The 7,640-nt window shown below is 52.2% G+C and overlaps 2 pseudogenes; both read right to left on the bottom strand.

Moving 5' to 3' along the window:
• Nucleotides 1-2,213: 2,213 nt before the first annotated feature.
• The window catches only part of LOC101648060, a 9,256-nt pseudogene continuing 3,829 nt past the window's right edge, over nt 2,214-7,640 (bottom strand).
• On the bottom strand, nt 5,693-5,735 carry LOC115872933 (annotated as a pseudogene).

Here is a 7,640-nt window from a genome sequence, read left to right as displayed (position 1 = left end):
GCCGCTGGATGGGCCAACGTTAGGCTTCCTCTAACAAACCAACCAGTTGCCATTGGCACGTGGCAACCCCATGTGTGTCAGAGGAGAAGTGTGGCTTGTAGGGTTTCCAGTGGTGTTTCAGAAGTAGAGTGTAAGGCCCTCGTGCAAGGTACCTCAGGGGGGACGAGACACGCCAACGTTCGCACCACCCAGATTCCCGTCTTCTGCTCCCAATCTCGCTGTCACTGAGCTGATTCCAACCTATAGGGACCCTGTAAGACCTACAAGACAGAATAGAACCACCCCTGTGAGGAGTTCCCCAGATGGCAAGTCTTCACAGAAGTACCGGGCTCCCCCTCCTTCTAGGGACGTGAAAACGTTGCTTGATATGGCACCGCTGCTCAATTCTGTAGTCAACATTCAAATCCAAGAAGCCCTTCTCTTTAGTGATAACCTGCTGAGTTTTCTTGGCCTGCCACTGCTCCCTTACCTCCTGTAACCGGGGTCATGACAGTCACAGGCTGTCATAACACTGTCATCATAGCAGCTAATATTTAGAAAGCAGCCACTCTGAGTCTGAAACCATGTAAGACTTTTCTAAATAGGTCTCCAGGGAGCGCAGGTGGCAGGGAATGTTCTCCTGCCCTCTGATCCGGAGGCTGGGACTCCGTTCATTTGAGATGTGAAACCTGAGACTCAGAAATGGTAAGGAACTTGCCAAGATCACAGAGGGAGGAAGAGAGCTGCGCCCAGCCCGTGATCGCACAGTTCATAAAGACGGGGCATCTCGGAGCAGACGAAGGCAGGCCAGCTTTGGGGCATCTCAGCCCCCTTCACCGGCTGAGCCAAGCATCTGCCCGGGGCTGCAGCCATGGGGTGAGCCTCTTGGTGGCTCCCAGGGCTCTCCCTTGAGGGAAGGTTCCATTTGGCCTCCCCTCCCCAGTCTGGCTCAGCTAGAGAGACAGGAAGGAGGGGCGGCCTCCCTCCCGGCCAGGCCCGGCCCCATGTATAGACCCCTTGTCATGGCTGGCAGACGTGAATGACTTCCTTTATCTTCTTTTCTATCCCCCCGCTGCCCCCCCTCCATTGCCAGCTGTGGCCATTTAATAAAATTAGCTTAATGCTTGTTCCTTCCCTGTGGGGTCTGAAGATTGAAATCTGCGGGTCCCCACAAACCCAATAAAACCCCTGGCAGGTCTGGCTGGAACTAGAGTCTTGGTGGCAAGAGCGATTAGATTAGAAGGCACTCCACCCCTCTGCCCCTCTCTGCTCCCCAGCGCCCCCACACCGCCTCCTGTGACTCTCCGTGGCCACAGGGGTCTGCCATTGCCCTGCCACCACACCTGGACGCTCCTCGTGCCCTCCCCAGAGACCGGGGCCCTGGTCCAGGACCTAGTTCAGGTGCAACAGAAAAAGCATGATCATTGTTTCTGTAGGGAGGGTCTGCTTCATGGGCTCACTGGCTGGCGTTCCTTTTTATTTATTTATTTTTTGATGACCTGAGCATCTCCATACTGCTTTGCGACACGCGACACGAATCTCCATTCTGCAGAGAAGAATGAAGAACTCAGAGTCTGCAGAGACGCACGACTTGCCCGTGGTCATGCAGCAAGTTTGCACCACAGCTGGGCCTGGGCTGAAGCCTTTGCAGGGTACCAGGAGTGGCCTGCGGTGCTAGCTGCCAGCTGCTTGTCACTCAAGCAGCAACCCAGCTGCAGGGGAACTTACTGAAGAAGTGTCTCCTCGGGGTATCATCTGGGGGGTTGTTTTTCTTTTTCTTTTTTTTTTAAGAACCACCAATAAAATGATCATGAATAAAAAAAACAAAGAGGGGACTTGGAGGAGGGGCATGGGGGAACAGGCTGGGTATTTGGGGGGTGTAGGTGTCCTGGGTCATCTCTGACAGGATGCTGAGGGAGGGGCACAGCAGAGGCAGGGCTGTACCAGCTAGAAGCGGCGGGGGCCCTGTCCACCCTTCCAGAAGCATCCTTGGTCTGGGCGGGGGGACTAACCCTGGAGGGGGATCTGCAGGCAGCCCTGCTTCTAGGCTTCTCGGGGGGGTGGGGGCAAGCGTCAAGACTGCAGGGCTGCAGAACCACCTGTCCCCACGGTGGGCCCCGAGCCCAGTCAGGGCCATGCTGGTGCTGTGCCCAGGGCCCCAGCTGGAAAGCAGGCTGTACTCGATGCTGGAGTTTTCCGGTTTTATTCAGCACACACGGCGGGCAGGGGAGGCACTAGGCATCTGGCTGCTGGATGAATGGGTTGGGGACGGCCTCCATGCCATCCTGCGGACAGATCAGCACCACCGATGTGCCGCGACACACCACCAGGCCCGGTTGCCCAGTGTCCTCCGTCAGCTTGTACTGGTCGTCGGGGTCTCTCATGTACTCGACGGTTGAGGAGAGGGTCGAACCCTTTCAGGATTCCACTGGCTTCGCAGCCGCCCTGACACTTCACCCGGATGGTCTTGTCGATGGACTTGGACAGTTCCAAGATGGTCTTCTTCTTCTTCTCTTTGTCCGCCGTCTTCCCGCGCTGCCGGTTGTTTTTTTTTTTAGATGAGACTGTAAGCCCGTGTCTCCTCTGACGGGGTCGTGTTAGCGATCTAGTGTAGCTGTGACAGACATAGCACCAGTGGATGGCTCTCACCAACAGACACAGATCTTCGCCGTTTAGGAGGCGAGCTGTTCCCATCCAGGGCGCCAACTTGGGAAGGCCTCCCTTCCTCGGATGGCCCACGGTCGTGGAGGATGGTCCTCGTCTCCTGTGGGTCTGGTGTTGCTCTGAGACCTGCAGGTCTCTCCATCCCCCATGAGCTCCATCCACTAGGAGCTTCTCAGTGGAGGGAAGCCAGCTCCAAAGGACAAGGTAGGCACCTGACACTTGTTTCTTGGTGGTCCAGAGACCCCTCTTGATGCTGCTCTTTTTCATATATCTCAAAAGATCCACTCCAAGGGAAGGGATCGTGAGGCGGGGAGTGAGGAGCGGATACCAAGGGCTTAAGTGGAGAGCGCATATTTTGAGAATGACAAGGGCAACGAATGGACAAATGTGCTTGACACAATGGAGGGATGGATGGATTGTGATAAGAGTTGCATGAGCTCCCAATAAAATGATTTTAAAAAAAAATCCTCTCCAGATCCACCCTCACCCTGTAGATGACATTCTGCCTCTTTGACATCGCAGAGGCGAGGATTTACATACAGCACGTTGGATAATTACATCAGATCACAGACTGAGGGTAGTGACATAATTAATACTGGGCTTCTGGCTTCTTCACCAAATTGACGTGAATTTTAGGGGGGTGATGTTCCAGTTCAACTCATAACAGGGGTCCTCAGAGACAAAGACCGGCTTATCTCCTCAGATGGTCACCTCCTTGAGGGGAGGGCCTGTGCCTGCCCTGACACCAGGGATTTGGGAGTCTCTGACAGGCACAGACAGGCTCTGAAGGTAGATCTGTGTTTTTCTCTGAAACCAGAACTTTCTGAGACCAGGGGTGGCCTTTATCACTAGCCTGTCTCCTCTCTGAGATCCAAGCCTGACTCTCCCTTCAGACTGGTGACTCCCTGCAGGCAGTGACCCGCTCCCCGACCCCCAGCTCGGGCAGGGGCCCTCTTGGCACAGGAACGGTCATTCCCAGGGGCAGGACTGGGTGGGTGGTGGGAGGGAGACTGGACAGAGAGAATGAGAGACCCGCTCCGGAGAAAAGAAACAAGACGCCACTCCAGGCTGCCTTCCCTTTAAAAAGATGGATGATTAATTAAGGAATGATGTCCCTGCCAGGAGAAGTGTGAGGGAGGACAGAGGTGCCCCGGAGCTCCCCCACAGGGGGACCGGCAGACCCTCCTGTGCCCAAACAGCTGTCAGCCCTGGGGACCAGTGCTGTCCTGGTTTCTGGGGTTATGAGACCCAGAGGAGGCAGCAGGGCCCACTGCTGGGGGCTGCCCTAATTGGATGACTTTGCAGGGAGGCCAGGCAGGTGCGCTCGGCTCTGCGCTTCAGCTTGCTACAAACACAACTGCGGTGGTGAGGTCTCGGGGTTAATTGCCTCCCGCCTCACTCTTGGTAACCGATATTTCATTTACTGCTCGGAGGGGGAGCTGCCCAGAGGATCAATCCTGGACAGGCATCCAGGGGACAGGGAGCTGGGGAGGCAGGAGCCGTTTCTAGGAGGATGGCCGCGTCCTGGGGGAGGAGGCAGGAGACAGCCATCCAGACAAGGAGGCCAGGGCCACTGTGGACCTTCCCCGTGTTCTGCTGAGACAGCAGCTCCAGGACCCCCCCGGGGCTGGGAGAAAAATCCAGGGGTCCGGAGGTCATCCTGCCCCAGTTCTCTGTGTTGCTTCCCCTGGCCTGCTTCCTTCCGCATTTATTAATCTGGGTGTCCCCACAAGCTATAGCAGGTAAGATGCTGTTCATAAGGTTATTTTCACAAGTGGTGAAGGTATATTGGAAAAGCGGAACTGGAGGTGTGACTGACTCCTCGCTCCCGTCCAGGTAGCAAACCTTAAAACCCTACAAATGAGGTGATAATAAAGTGGCTGTGAAAAATCTACACGTGTTTGGAATTTGGAGGGCGTGGGAGGGTTATGAGAAGTGGCAGCTGGGGGACAGAGAGGGGGAAACGGACCTGTGACAGAGTCAAATCCATGCCTCCATTTGCTATCCACTTGTCCCAGCCTCCCAAACGGCGAAGCAAACCCCATCAAACCCAAACTCAAGCTCCCTGCCATCGAGGCGAGGCTGACTCAGAGCACCCTGACAGGACAGGGAAGAATTGGCCCAGGAGTTTCTGAGACTGTCACGTTACAAGAGTAGAGAGCCTCATCTTCCTCTTGTGGAGCTGCTGGGGGTCTTGAACCGCTGCGTATTTGGATGGCAACCCAATGGATAACCCTTGTGCCACCAGGGCTCCTGATAACCCCCCACTAAACAGTTGAAAACTGCGGGCCAACAAGAAACCCAAGGTTTCTCGGGTCGGCCCAAGGCAGAGCCTGAGATGGAACCTGAGACGGTGGACCCAACAGAACTGCAGTAACCGGGGGCAGAAGAACAGGACTCGGGTCCTGGCTTCGCCATTTCCATGCTAAGGTTTTGGGAGAAGACACTCTACGTCTCTCAGTCTTGATTCCCATCTGTAAAGTTAGTCTGGATAACTGCTTGAAGGCCTATTGTCAGGCTGTGAACCGTGTGGGCATCTCATGTGTATGTGTGCTCCTGTGTGTGTGTGTGTGTGTGTGTGTGTGTGTGTGTGTGTGCGCTGAATTTGTTATTGTGAATTAGATCAAGGTTTACAAAGCAAACTATCAGTTCTGCAAGCAGTAATATAAACTCATTTATTTCCACGCTCTCAAGGGGCCCACCCATACCTCCCTGTGAGTTCCCTGTATACTCATTCCCTCTCAGTTCCCTGCTTTCATTCCATTCCTTCTGCACTAACCTTCTCCTCTTGGGTCAATCCTGCCTCTTTGATTTGAAGTGGATGATTATGCTAATACAGGAGAGAGTTCACTTCCAGCCCTGAAGGGTGACTAAGGGTCATACAGTCTTGCTGGTCTGTGTGTTTGGAGGTGGGGGTGGGGCTCACCAGTCTCTATCTGCCCAAAGCCTGCTATCTCTTTTTTTTTTATTTAATTTTTTTGGGGTGGGGGCGGGCTTCCGGAAAAAAACAACAACACAAAAACCCAACAACAAACAAACAAAAAAACCCACAGAAAACCTGTTAGACAAATTCTAAAAGAGCTGTAACACTTTAATTTAATTTTAAAAATTATTTTAAATCCTCATTTTGTTGGAGGATCTTACAGCTCTTATAACAATCCATACATCAGTTGTATCAAGCATATTTGTACATATGTTGCCATCATTCTTTTCTAAATGCTTTCTATTGAGCCCTTGGTATCAGCTCCTCTTTTTACACCCCCCCACCGTCATGACCCCTTGATAAATCATAAATGATTATTATTTTCATATCTTACACCAATCGCTATCTCTCTTCCCCCACAGTTTTTGTTGTTCGTCCCACCCCCACCCCCCGTGTGTGTGGGGAGTGGGTGGTAGTGGTTATTTGTGACGATCATCGTAATCGGTTCCCCCTCTCCCCAAACTTGCTATCTTTTATGATTTTGAATTTTGATCCACATCTTTCTTCCATCCAGGACCTTCTAATGTGATCCTTCTCAGAGGACTCCGTGCTGGTCATTGGGCACCATCTCCTTCCTATGGTCTCCGGTTGTGGAGACGGACGTTTTCACGGTCATTAGACTAACTGTCTCCCTGCGTCTTTCCATTGTCACGACTTGTTTTCCTTCCAGATGAGGAGAGACCAGTGACTGCAACTTGGGCAGCTGCACAGCAGCTTTTAAAAATGAGTGTGTCTTTGTGAACTATGTTCTGCCAATTGACCTTGGTGTCCCCCAAGACAATGGCCTTGATCCCCCAGGTCCCCTGACTCATTTCCTCAAGGTGTTTGGTTATGTCCAAGGATTTTTCATAACTTTGTCTCCTGTTTGTTCCACCGTATTTATGGATATATTTGCAGCAGAGATATATATAGGTACTGAAAAAAAAAAAAACAGGAAAAAGCTCTGCTGGACAGAGCTTTCATAGTGCAAATTTTCCTGCTAGGCGATCTTCCAGCAACTCACTCTGAATTAATGTACCCTGTGGTGTCACCTGGGAAGGTTCTCTCTGGTCACAGTGAATTTTTTGGCAAAAGCAGTTTCGCTAGCACCTCATTTTTGTGATAGCCGATTTAAGAGAACAACGTCCGGCTATGAAATTGTGTGTCCAGCGCAGGAAAAATGCCACAGAAACTGTTGTGCTGCTGAACACAGCTTACGAGGACAGTGCTGTGGGAAACACTTGTACACGTGGTCTTCTCATTTCAAAACAGTTGAAATGTCGACCTATGACAGACATCATTCTGGACGTCTGTCAACTTCCAGAATGGACGAAAATGTCGCCAAAATGCGTGCACTTGTGCTCAGAGACCGACGACAGGCCACTGAAGAGATGGGGAAGTTCTCTGGCCTAGCCTGAAGCTCGGTCCAGCGAATTTTAATGGAAGATTGGGGAATGAGAAGGGTCCCTTCAAAATCTGTGCCTTGGGTTCTGACTGGCCGGGAAAGAGCTTTGTGCAGGAACATGCCGGGCCTTCCAAGACCAGCTTTCAATCGACACAGACTTCCCCCCAAGGGGACGAGACACAGTGCTGTTCTTAAGACCCTGAAAGCAAACATCAGCCAAGCCAGTGGAAGCCGCCATCATCCCCTCGCCCCCCAAAAAGCTCGTCAAGTGAAACCAAAGATCAAGAGGATGCTCATTTGTTTTTTTGATGTGAGGGGGACAGTGCATTTGGAGTTCGTTCCACCAGGTCAGACTGTTCACCAAACTTTCTTTTTAGAGGTTCTGAAAAGATTGCGCAGATGGGGGACCGGTTTTTCCACCACGACAGTGCACCTGCTCACACAGCCATCTCAGTGCGCTGGTTTTTGGCAAAAAAAAAAATAGCATGCCTCTCTTGCCCCACGCCCCTGACTCACCTGACTACACTCCATGCCACCTCTTTTTGTTTCTGCAAATGAAGAGGGACATGAAAGGACAGCAATTTGACGACGTAGAAGAGGTGAAAAACAAAGCAGGGCGGTGCTGCCAGC

The sequence above is a fragment of the Echinops telfairi genome, unplaced genomic scaffold (genome assembly GCF_000313985.2).
Source record: "Echinops telfairi isolate 266 unplaced genomic scaffold, ASM31398v2 ScPeMD7_7458;HRSCAF=8496, whole genome shotgun sequence".
NCBI classification, from domain to species: Eukaryota; Metazoa; Chordata; class Mammalia; order Afrosoricida; family Tenrecidae; genus Echinops; species Echinops telfairi.
The sequence above is the reverse complement of the archived record's forward strand: the minus strand, read 5'-3'. Positions and strand labels throughout refer to the sequence as shown.